Source organism: Macrotis lagotis, chromosome 2, assembly GCF_037893015.1.
Source record: "Macrotis lagotis isolate mMagLag1 chromosome 2, bilby.v1.9.chrom.fasta, whole genome shotgun sequence".
NCBI classification, from domain to species: domain Eukaryota; kingdom Metazoa; phylum Chordata; class Mammalia; order Peramelemorphia; family Peramelidae; genus Macrotis; species Macrotis lagotis.
The window spans coordinates 60,867,224-60,880,830 of record NC_133659.1 but is presented as its reverse complement, the minus strand read 5'-3'; positions in this window follow the sequence as shown (position 1 = coordinate 60,880,830).

The following is a 13,607-nucleotide window of genomic DNA, read 5'->3' as shown; positions in this document are numbered from 1 at the left end:
GGTTAAAGAAGGGACAGTACATATATACATATATGTACATATATATGGTCATAAAAACCTTCTAAATTCAGAAAGAAGAGGAGGATAAAGAGGGTAACAGTAAGGGAATAAGATAAGAGGGTATATAGAAGGGTGTGTACTTTAATGGGGAGGGGGCTATAGAAGTGTATGTAAGGGAGGGATTATTTGAAGGGCAGTTGACTAGGGTATGGTAGCAAGTAGAAGTAGAGGAGAGGAATAAGGAGATGTGACTTTCATGAAATGTTATAAAAATGAGAGATATACACCAAATATATTTCTATGAATATGTGCATGTATATATATATATATATATATATATATGTGTGTATATGTGTATGTATGTGTGTGTATATGGGGTGTGTTTGTGTATATATATATATATATATATATATACATATGGTGTATGTATATGTGTACATTTAAAATGTCTATATATGGTCTATATATGTATGTTTGAGTATGGATATGTGTGAATGCATGTATGTATGTAGCCATGCTTAATTATAGTTGTCCTGGGGGGGGACTCCTTATTCATTATTGGAACCTATTGCATTGTTATACAACTTTTATGGTTAGAATGTTCATTCTTATGTTGCACCAGAATTAATTTTAAAATTCCACAAGCAATACAGACCAAATCTCCTTTTTTCATAGTAAAAAACTTCAAATGTTTGAAGACAGAAAAAAATGCCCTTCCAAAATTGCCTTTTAACTTGACTAAAATAAAATACAAAGCTCAATAAGCTTTCAATGTTGGATGCTGCAGCCTAAGAGCATATTTTCTTGTGATCATCTTCATCATATCCAACTGGTATGATAGCACCAAGTTAATAGTGGTTAGATTAAGTTCATTTGTTTTACACCATACCCAATGTAGTGGTAAGCCCAAAGAAGCAGTCTTTGAGTAGTTAACCAGTATTTACTGACTAGAATGTATGGGAAATGATGATGGTCTCACAAAATCAAAAGTCCTTAGAGCCTAGAACCTGGAAGATACAAGATTTGAACATACATCTACCTAAGGATGTAAACTTCCAAGCTCTATTTACTTTAATAGCAACTCAACCAAGAATATCTAAGGCATTGAACTTGGGAATAATTTATATTTCTTTAAAAATATAGACTTAAGGGATTCTGAAAATATCTCATGGATTTAAGGACATGAACATATAAAATTGAAATTTGGTGAAAATTTGGGAGTCGCTTAGCACATAGAAACTCTTAATAAATACGTGTTGACTAAGTGGGGGTAGAAAAATACAATGGGAGCAGAAAAGAAGGAATGTCTTGAATTGTGACTAATATGTAATACAGGTCAGGTGAATGAATGGCTAAGTTGTAAGGGGGGTAAGCCTAGAAAAAAAAAATTAAGACTAATGTGAATTTATGGGATGATGGGAAAAAAGTCATACAAGGTGAGCAAGCATGGTTACATTGTGATCTTTAGGTGAAAGATGATGGTGATGTTCTTTTTTTCTCAAAGAAGACCATGACATTGAGGAGGTGAAGCCATGACAAATGAACTGGATTTGAGTGAGGGTGGGCTGTGCCCTCCAGAGTCACTGGAGATGGTTCTGAATGTCAGGCAATCAAATTTAAATGACTTGCCCAAGATCACACAGCTAATAAGTGTCAAATGTCTAAGGCCAAATTTGAACTCAGGTCCTCCTGAGATGAATCTTCCCGACTCCAGTTCGGTCACTCTATCCTGGCAAAGGCTCTAACTTATTTGAGAAGGTTTCTTCCTTCTTGAATCAGTTCCCCACCTGAAAAATCTCTCCATTGCACAGAATTGTCAGTTGACATCAATTTCTACTTGCAAACTGACCGTAATCTATCAAAAGAAAGTTTGTTTGTTGTTGTTGCTTAAAAAGTGGGGGGAGGGGAGGGGAATCAACATATATGTTCTGCCACAGGTATGTTACAGTAGCCTCAGGACCCATTTCATCAATCCAAGGCGGCACTGCTCTCTAGTGTTTTTTCTGCACCAAACTTCTCTATGATGATATCCTTGCCATTGAGGCTTGAGTACCTTACCCACCTATTTCTCTGGGTAGCCTAGGCACCACTAGGCAAAAGATAAGACTTTTTTTTGCAGGTTGTAAAATCATACTTCCTAGCAATTGGATCATAAATACAGAGCTACAAAGGACCTTGGAGGACAGCTAGTCCAATCTCCTAATTTTTCAAATGAAAAACTGAGACACAAGGAGGTCAAGTGACATGACCCATGGTCACATTACTCAAAAATATACTTGTGTAAGATTTGAACTTTGGTCTTCTTGACTCCAGATCTAAAACCCTATCCATGGTTCCCTGTTGTGTATCAATGGAAATTTCTGTTTGGGGGCTAATCCTATCTTCCCTGCTTCTGTTAATACATCATTTCCCACTCATTGAAGTTTAATTATACTTTCACAAAAATCTCTTGGCATTTCTTCCTTCTTTTCCATTTCTAATACCAGAAATCTAATATAGATTCTCATTGCCTTTCTTAGAACTATTGTAACAACCAACAAATTTATTAACAGTCACATTCTCTCCCTCTTTCAATTCTTCACAGACTCACAAAGCTGTCTTTCTAACAGTCAGGCCTGATTCCATCACTCTCCTCCTCAAAACTATTCAGGAGCTGCCTATTAAATATTACCTACTAAATAAGACCAAGACCTTCCACAATCTGACTCCTATCTGCCTTGACAAAATCTTATCTCTCAGCACTCCCCTTCAGCCATTCTATTCTCAGTTCTTTATCCCCCACTACTCTACAAAATTCTGTTTGTACTTTGATGCGGAAGAGGACCATGTGACATCAAAGAAGTGATGCCGTGACAAGCAAGTGAATTGAATTTAAGAGATGAAGGGCTGTGTAAAGTCCCTAGCCTCATTTTCTCCTCTGGAGCCATCTGGGTCCTGGATCAGGATGACTGGAGATGATTCTGGACGCCTTCTTATGCCAGTCTTTAACAGGTCTCAGTCTGACTAAGGCAACACCTATTCAGTGATTAAGGCAAGATTAAAAAAAGAAAAGAAAAGAGGCAAGAAAATGGCCTCCTTTACTTAGTCAAAAAATAAAAGATCAATCTGGTAGGGGAAGATCCTCTGAATTTCTGGTCAACACTGAAACATTGCAATTTACATTCACTCTGAGTCAATCAGGCCCAAACAATGACCTAGTGGGGTTTAGCCTGGGACTTAGAGCTAGCTGATCATTCAATGAGAGCCAGAGTGATTTGAGTTTAAGGCATGGTTCTTGAGAAAGAAATCTTTCCCAAGGGTTTTTGTTAGCTTTTAATGATAAAAATTCACACTCCCTTGGGCAGAGCACCTTCAGGTAAGACCCCATGTGGAAAGAAGGAGAAAAAGATGGGAATGGAGGGGAGGAAGGATGGAAGAATGGAAGGAGGGGAAGAAGGAAGGAAGGACAGGAGGGAGGGAGGGAGGGTGTTAGAAATGGGGATCAGTCATCTCCTCTAAGAAACAAAACTTAAACCAAAGTGAGCAAAGGAAGTGTTTTTTTACAATTTTCACAAGAAACAGATGAAGAGCTTCTCAGAGCATCCACACCTTTACAGAAACAAAAGTGACTTTATATACTATTAGTTCAATTTCTCTCATCAGAGCTGAGATTAGTCCAAGCCCTTCTGGGTTACAGCCTCCTTAATATGCCCACTGTTAACCTTAATTTCCTTAAACTAAAAGTGAAATAAAGTTAGTTTAATAATCTAGGATATTACAAAACACCTGGGTGGATATTATTCTAGCAAACACCAACCTTTTTCACAAAGTTTTGAGGGCAATTTATATAGAATCCATGAGAGTCATAATTTTTTTTAATTTTTAAAGATTTTACTTGAGTTTTGAGTTTTACAATTTTTCTCCCAATCTTACTTCCCTCCCCCCACCCCCACACAGGAAAGCAATCTGTCAGTCTTTATTTTGTTTCCACCTTGTACATTGATCCAAATTGAGTGTGATGAGAAAGAAATCACATCCTTAAGGAAGAAACAAAAAGTATAAGAGATAACAAGATCAGACAATAAGATATCTGGTTTTTTCCCCCCCAAATTAAAGGGAATAGTCCTTGAACTTTGTTCAAACTCCATGGCTCTTTATCTGGATACAGATGGTATTCTCCATTGCAGACAGCCCCAAATTGTCCTTGGTTGTTACACTGATGTCCATCAAGGTTGAACATCACCCCCATGTTGCTGTTAGGGTGTGCAGTGTTTTTCTTGTTCTGCTCATCTCACTCAGCATCAGCTCATACAAATCCCTCCAGGCTTCCCTGAATTCCTGTCCCTCCTTGTTTCTAACAATAGTGTTCCATGACATACATATACCACAGTTTGCTAAGCCATTACCCAATTGAAGGAGTCAAAATTTTTTGGCAGCCAACCAGTCAGATTACACATTTGTATGTCACTGATTACTTTGATGATTATCTAGCCCATCCAGAGTTCTGCTCCTGTGTCAAAACTGACAAGATCCAATTTTCTCCAGGATTACTGCCTCCTCTTTACCAAAATGTCAAAAAGATAAGACTTCATCTCTTGTCTAGATAAGATAACCAAAGCAGTTTTTTCCCATCTTCTCAGGATGGCCTTCCATCTGATTGGTTTTTTCTTTTTTTTTTCTTTTTTTCTTTTGGCAAGGCAATAGGGTTAAGTGACTTGCCCAAGGCCACACAGCTAGGAAATTATCAAGTGTCTGAGGTCAGATTTGAACTCAGGTATTCCTGACTCCAGGGCTGGTGGTCTATCCACTGTGCTACCTAGCCATCCCCTTCCATCTGATTGTTGTACAAAATTTGGATGCCAGCCTTGAGATGGAAATGAGAGAAGGGCTGTATTTTCACAGACAGAGATTTTCCCTCAAATCTATGTCAAAGAACAGACCCTGGGGGGGCGGGGGGGGGGGGCAGAGGTAAACATCCTGCAATCTACATCCTCAAGTAGAGGCTGATAGAACAACTTTTAATCAGAACTATAGAAGATCAAGAAATGTTAATAATCTCTTAAAGGATATTAGATTAGACACCACATCATTTCACTCCTTGATATATTGTCTCCTTATCTTGTTCTTCCCTGATCCTTTCAGTAATTCCTATCATTTAGGCCTTTTGACCTCTTCTCTGCATTTGTTCATTTTGTAATTTGTATTATAAATTTTTGTGTTTGTATATACCTGTCTTATTTCCCTACTGAAAGTAAGCTCCTTGAGGGCAGGGAGATTTTAATTTTATGTTTGGATTCCTAGCACCTGGCATGACAACTTCTGGTATTTATTTATTTACTTACTTCCTTAAAAAATGTTAGCAGGCAACACGACTAATATGGAAATATGCTTTACATGGTTGTACATGTATAATCTATATCAGACAACTCGCTGTCAAGGGGAGGTGGACAGGGAAGGGAGAGAGGGAGAAAAATGTAAAACTTGAAAATCTTATCAAAAATGAAAATTTAAAACTATCTTTACATGTTATTGGAAAAAAATAAATGTTTGCTGAATTGAATTTTATTTAACTCTTTGATTTCCATACATTTCAGTTGCCTTTGCCTAGAGAGAAAGCTTCATCCATCCATAGTCACTAACTCAGAATTTCAGAGTTGGAAGTGATCTTAGATTTCTGTTCAAATTCAACTCTTTCATTTACCAAATGATAAAACTTGGCCTAGAGAGGTTAAGTGACTTCCCCAGAATACAAAGCACAGAAGTATGAGGAACATGCAGGTCTATGGCATGCTAGACAGACCCAACCTTCTCCCCATCTTCTGTTCTTAAATTAAAATCTGTATGTGAAGGAATGTTTACGAACATGAGATTGCTTGTTGTAGATTGACCTTCATCCTGTCTTTAACTGGTCTCAGTGATTGAGATTAGGTAGGAAATGAGGAAAAAGATGGTCTTTTTTTACTTAGTCAAAAAAAAAAAACTGGGATAGGAAGACCCTCTGGGTTTCTAGGCTAAATAAAAACAATTGCTTTGTATTCACTCTGAGACAATCGTATCCCAAAAAATGACCTTGAGGGACTTGACCTGGGACTTATAGCTGACGAATCTATGAGAGCCGGAGTGATTTGGGTTTAAGGCCTGGTCCTTAGAAAAAGAATTCTAGCCAGCAAACTCCAAGAAATCTTGCAAGGTTTCAGTGACCAGAATTTTTATTCCTTGGGCAGAGCACTTGCAGGTAAGGGTATGATGACCTATGTGGACAAAGAGAAAAAAGGGAGAAAAGAGGAGGGACAGAGAGAAGAGAAGGAAGAAAGGAAGGAAGGAAGGAAGGAAGGAAGGAAGGAAGGAAGGAAGGAAGGAAGGAAGGAAGGAAGGAAGGAAGGAAGGAAGGAAGATGATAGATACATAGATACATAGATGATCACAGAGCAGTTGAAATATAGGCAGATGCATCCTACTCAAAGAAAAAAGACTTAACTTAGTTTGAGCAAGTTTTCTGCACATCCTGAATCAAGTCCCCACCTAGAATATCTCTCCACTGCAAAGCCCAGTATAATGAGAGAGAGGCCCCTGGAATCAACACTTGTGTTCAGATCCAGCCTTGGACACTTTCTAGATGTGTCACTTAACTCTGTTTGCCTCAGTTTCAAATAAATGTAACCTGTTTTATATACCTTTTTTGGTGAGATCCGAATGTTATAAATCATTTTAAATAGTGGGGCACACCTATAATCAAACAAATGTAAAGATCTTCTTCACATAGAGGCAATTCTGTTTTTTTAATGTGTAGCTGAGAAAATGTTTAAACCAAATATTCTTATTTGTCACAAATTGTAACTAAATCATACTACTGCAAAACTCACACAAAGACACCTGGAAAGATAAAAAAGTTATTAAAAGTTAATGATTAGGGGCACCTAGGTGACGCAGTGGATAGAGCACCACAGTGGACAGAGCACCGCACCTGGAGTCAGGAGTACCTGAGTTCAAATCCGCCCTCAGAAACTTAATAATTATCTAGCTGTGTGGCCTTGGGCAAGCCACTTAACCCTATTGCCTTGCCAAAACCTAAAAATAAAAAAAAATTAAAAAAATAAAAAGTTAATGATTACTCAGTGAAATAAAGTATAGACAAGGAAGAATCAGAATCAAATTATCTCAACCAGTATTCAATAAACCTGAGAACCAAACTGGCAGAAATTAAGTTTACACAATTATCCCATACCAGATACCACAATAAACTCAAAATGGTTAAAAGTTACATTAAAAATAAAAACAACTAGAAGAGAAGGAAATCAGTTACCTTTCAAATCCATCAGTTGGGGAGGAGGGGAATGCCTTCACTAAAGAAAGGACAGACATAATAACAAAAAAATGAGAATTTTTGAATTAACCTTATCAATGCATCTAGAATAGGCTAGTAAACTGTCCAATGGGAAGAAATATTTACATATAATTTCTTTGATAAGAAACTTCACTGAAATCTTTGTTATACTTTCAACATGTATAAAATTCATCATGCATAAAATCATTAGTTTTCAAAAGACAGATTGCAAATTACCAGCCAGTTATGAAAGACTGTTGCTTCTCTGATTTAAAGTTTGATATACAAAATATATAAACAATTAACATATATTTGTAGATAGATGAGTCCAAAAGATAAGTGACTAAAGGATATGAATAGATTTTGAAAGTAGTGTGTACACTACTAAGAACCATGTGAAAGAATATTTCAAAATCATTAACAAAGAAATACAAGTCTTAAACATCTTGAGGTTTTGCCTCACAGCCAACAAGTTAGGCAAAGATGACGAAAGATGAGAACAGTCAGTATTGGAGAGGTTATGGGATTGTGGCGTTGTGAATGAGTACAGTCATCAGTACAATGTCCATACTCTCTGGTCTGGAGATTCTACTTAGGCTTACTGTAACCAAAATAGGTCATTGATAAGAAAAGTTCACATATGTACTAAAATGTTTATAACAACACTTTTCTTAAAGAAAGATTTTGAGTTTTACAATTTTTCCCCTATTTTTATTTCCCTCCCCCCACCCACCACAGAAGGTAGTCTGTTAGTCTTTACATTGTTTCCATGGTGTACATTGATCCAAGTTGAGTGTGATGAGAGAGAAATCATATCCTTAAGGAAGAAAAATAAAGTATAAGAAATAGCAAAATTATATAATGAGATAACGGTTGTTTTTCCCCAAAATTGAAGGTAATAGTCTTTGGTCTCTGCTCAAACTCCACAATTTTTTCTATGGATACAGATGGTATTCTCCATTGCAGACAGCCCAAAATTATCCCTGATTGTTGCACTGATAGAATGAGCAAGTCCATCAAAATTGATCATCGCCCCCATGTTGCTGTTAGGGTGTACAATGTCTTTCTGTTTCTGCTCATCTCAGAATCAGTTCATGCAAATCCCTCCAGGCTTCCCTGAATTCCCATCCCTCCTGGTTTCTAATAGAACAATAGTGTTCCATGACATGCATATACTACAGTTTGTTAAGCCATTCCCCAATTGATGGACATTCATTTAATTTCCAATTCTTTGTCACCACAAGCAGGGCTGCTATGAATATTTTTATACAAGTGATGTTTTTACCCTTTTTCATAATCTCTTCAGGGTATAGACCTAGTAGTGGTATTGCTGGATCAAAGGGTATGCACATTTTTGTTGCCCTTTGGTCATAATTCCAAATTGCTCTCCAGAAATGTTGAATGAGTTCACAGCTCCACCAACAATGTTTTAGTGTCCCAGATTTCATGCCTCCTTTCCAACATTGACCATTTTCCTTGCTGGTCATATTGGCCAGTCTGAGAGGTGTGAGGTGGTACCTCAGAGATGCTTTAATTTGCATTTCTCTAATAAGTAGTGATTTAGAGCAACTTTTCATATGACTATGGATCACTTTGATTTCCTCATCTGTAAATTATAGCAACGCTTTTTTGTGATAGCAAATTATTGGAAACAAAATAAATGACCATCAATTGGAAAATGAGTAAACTGACACATGAATTTAATGCAATATTAGTGTACTTTTAGAAATAATGATTATGAAGAATGGATAGCTTAACAAGATTTAGATGAACTAATGATGAAGAGTGAAGTAATCAGACCCAAGAAATCAATATCCAGGATGATTCCAACAATGAAATGGAAAGAACAACCACAAAACAACAATAAGTGAATGTTGCAAAATTACAAAGAACAAGAATGGCTCCAAAGAAGGCATATGAGAAGACTCCACCCTTTTGTTGAGATTAAGAACTTGACAGTGTGGTACATTACACATAATTTCAAACTTTTTCAATATGTTAATCAATTTTGGTTATTTTTCTTTAATCAGTGTTATTTGTCAGATGGAATGGCTTTCTGGGAGAGAGAAAAGAAGAATACTGGGAGAAATCTTAGTGGGGACCTTTCCCTCTGTCTTACAGATGAAACCTTCCTTCTGCGCCATCCCCTCCCACAAGCTTAAAATGTAAGCTGATTGAGAAAAGGATTGCTCTCGTTTTTCTATTTTTAATCCCAGATGTAGACTCCCATTTGGCACATGGTGCTCCATATATTCCATAACCACGCTGAGAGTTGAGAATACAGACACAATCTCTGCCCTCATGGACCAAGTATTCAAATAAGTAAAGACCACATATGTAAGGGGACTGGTGCCAGCAGAGGATGTTCTGGTCTGACTCAAGCTACCTGCTGACAGACAGCAGGAGGACCAGAGCTCAGAAGGACCAAGGAATGGGAGAGAGGCAGCTTGAACTACACACAAGCATCACCTCTTCTGCTCCCAGAAGAGCCAGTCAACAGCACTGGCCCTCAGGCTGGGTCTTTAGAAGAATCAGAGGCCAGGAAGGATTCTGGAAGATCCAGGATAGACTTGGCCTACTCTAGGAAGTGAAAGAGTAGAATGAATGCAGAGGACCAAGTGTGTTGGATTCTGGCTCATTTTCACTTTGAATCATCATTGCAACATCTGGAATCATCCCAGGGCACTGTGTACCTCCCACTTCTTACCTTAGACTGTTCTAGAGACCAGACAGCAGGACCAGCACCGAGAAAGTAAAAAATGATGGACCCTAGTCATACACAGCCAAGCTGTGACAAAGGAAGCTGCAGGACCACTTACGGGCATCTGACACCTGCAGAGAAGGACCAGCTTCACTTCTATTTGGATCCCCAGTGAGGAGTACTTTGCACGTAGGGCAAACTTAGTATGTGCTTTATTCATTCACACTCCACCAATGGGATTCTTTCTATTTTTGTTTTATTTTTATTTTTTAGTTTTTGCAAGGCAGTGGGGTTAAGTGGCTTGCCCAAGGCCACACAGCTAGGTAATTATTAAGTGTCTGAGGCTGGATTTGAGCTCAGGTACTCATTGACTCCAGGGCCAGTGCTCTATCCACTGCACAACCTAGCTGCCCCTCTTTCTAATTTTTTAATGGTCTTCCTTCCTCAATGCTGGGGGCTTCTCTCCAAGACAATCACCAATTTATCCTGAATATTTCATTTGTTCATAGTTGTTTATATGGTGTCTCTCCTATCAGATTGGGGGCTCACGGAACCAGGAGCTGTTCTTGGCTCAGCACTTAAATGCTTCCTGACTTGACTTCCTAAACTGCCGCACCCATTACGGATGACAGTCCTGAAGATGTGCTTTAATCAAGACCAAATACAGAGCAACTGCCACCTCCCTGTGTCTGGTCATTCTGTATCTCTCAGTGATGCTTAATGTGAATTTGGCTTGTTGGACAGCCACACCAACCTGCTCATTCAGCCTGAACTTGCAACCCATTAAGAAACCCTAAAACTACCATAGACAAACTAACCACACCCTCTCATCTTGCACACGAAAAGCTATTTTTTTTAAAGTAGAAGACTTTATATATTTATTCCCATAGAATTTTGCCTAGATTTAAACTACAGATTCTTTTGAATTCTAACTCTCTTGTTCAGTGTGTTAAACATCCTTCCAGTTTTGTAACAAAAATCATCCTTCACAAACCTACCAAAGCTTAAGCACTGATATAACCACATAACTCCTCTATTCAGTCAACTGCAGGGGCTCCCTACTGCCTCCAGGAAAAAAAAGAAAAACTATAAACTACTCTCTTTAACCTTTATAGCCCTGTATAGCTTTCTAGGCTCACAGGACCTGACTGTGCCTCCCAGACACTGATAAAGGGACAGGCACAAACTGACCTCTGGGGAGGGGTGACCCCCAGAGCAGGGCCTGGAAGAGGGTGGCAAGGGTGAGCAGCCTTCTCATCTGTTCTGCTTTCATTCCCAGCAGAAGATTCCCAGATTGAGCTTCCTGGAGTGAAAATGAATGCATTTCCTGGCCCTAGCAGAATCTAGAGGTGAAGAGTAGCCAAAGAGACAGTCACAGTCAGGAACAACCTCACACCCTGCCCTTCACAAGCACTAGCTGTGCAGAAATGAATCATCTTCTGACAATCTTGAGGAAAAGCTGGGGTATGAGCTTAAAGAGACTTGGTTGTAGGAAGTTTCCAAACTTGAACCTGTTACACATTCATATGCAGCGAAGTGTTCCAGTGTATAGAGCACTGGGCTTGGAATTGGGAAGACTCCTCTTCCTAAGTTCAAATCCAACCTCAGATACTTTATAGCTATGTGACCCTGGGCAAGTCACTTAACCCTGTTTGCCTCAGTTTCCTCATCTGTAAAATGAGCTGGAGAAAGGAATGGCAAACCACTTCAGTAATTTTTGCCAAGAAATCCCCAAAGGGGGTCATGAACTGACAAATATGACTAAAATCACTGAACAACAAATAATGCCAACATATAAACCCAGATTTAGGATCCTAGGCCATGAATTATTGTAGGTATTATTATATTATCATTATTTATTATACCTATATTAGAAAAAAGGCTTTATAGTTTCCATAGTACTTTCAAATGTATTATCTCACTGATCTGCTTATTATTATTATTAGTGTGCTCTCCTTCCTCAAATTATATTGTATTTATTTTCATGATATATTTATTACCAAGTAGTACATAAGAGAAAGGAGTATTATTAGTTTGTGTCTTTGTACCTCCAATAACTACCAAAATGTTTCAGACAGACCAGAAGTTTATTTTTAATTTAAATGTTTAAACAATATACAATATACAAAAATATACAATAAATTCTCCAATATAAAAAAAACCTGAGGGGAAAAAAATCCTCTTAGAAAGGAAATTTGAAAAAAGCATCAACAGATGGTATACAAGATATTTAAAAGGATTAATTAGACTGGATAATACATATTAGTGAAATTAAAAACAGATTCCAGTTCAAGTTAAAAAACACACAAGATGATATAAAAGAACAATTAAGAAGTTGCAAAATTATATCTAAGGCCTAAATACATCAATGGATTATCAGGTTAACAGAATGAATTAAATTGAGAAAAGATCAATACACAATAAAAATGAAACTGGAGGAGATAGAGCCAAAATAGTATAGGAATAGGAATAGCAAAGTCTCCCTCTAAAAAATTACTCCAAACAGATCTAGAAAACCAACCAGACTGAATCTTTTTTGTTTTGTTTTGTTTTGGTTTGGTTTTTTTAGGTTTTTTTGCAAGGTAGTGGGGTTAAGTGGCTTTTAAGTGGCTTGCCCAAGTCCACACAGCTAGGTAATTACTAAGTGTCTGAGGCCAGATTTGAACTCAGGGACTCCTGACTCCAGGGCCAGTGCTATATCCACTGTGCCACCTAGCTGCCCCCAGACTGAATCTTAATGGGAAATTCAAGATTAAGTCTCAGGGAATCATTTTTGCAGCTCAAATAGGCATAAAGAGACAAATATCTCATTTGCCATCTGGCTATGCTTCTTTGGAATTTCTCTGACTTCTCTTCCATGCTCATCAATCATTGTGTAGGATCCATTAGTCTTTAGTACTCACATCTCCTCACTACTCTTCCCTTCTTTTTGGAGGGTAGAACCATCAACTCCAAAGGCATCATTTAAAGAGGGAGCTCAGACAGCATCTCATTTCCCACCTGGGTCTATTACTTTGAGATTTGTGTATGTTTTTTCCCCTCTTAGACTGTAAGCTCCAAACCATAGACTATCTTCTTTGTATTTCTATCCCTGGCACATCACATAGTGAATGACAGAGTAAGTGCTAAATAAAGATTTATTGACTATTGACTGTTTAGGCAAAAGGGTCTGTGAACATTCAAGAAGCAGTCAGGACAGAAGAATGATATACAAAGCCCTTCAGGGCAGAGATACAATGGTTACCCCCCTCCACCTCCCCACAGGGTTACCTCCACAGGAAGAGGTGCCACTTGACAGCTTTGTTACCCTCAACTCAGGTCAGAGTCACAGATAAATGGTGGACTGAGAAGGGGGACATGCACCCAGGGGTAGAATTCCAGGAGAAGGAAGAAACACAGGCCCTAGACCACACAGAGGAGAAAGCAGTAAGATAAGAAGTCAGCAGAAGCCACAGGGCTCAGATCCCAGGAGCAAAGTGGGGCCTCAGTTCTACCTTCTAATCCAGCCTGAAGCTTGCAGAGACAACCAGAACAGGAATCCTAGGCCAAATGGGATTAAGAGCTGAGAATGTCAGATCAGAAATGAAATCTTGAATTTAGGAC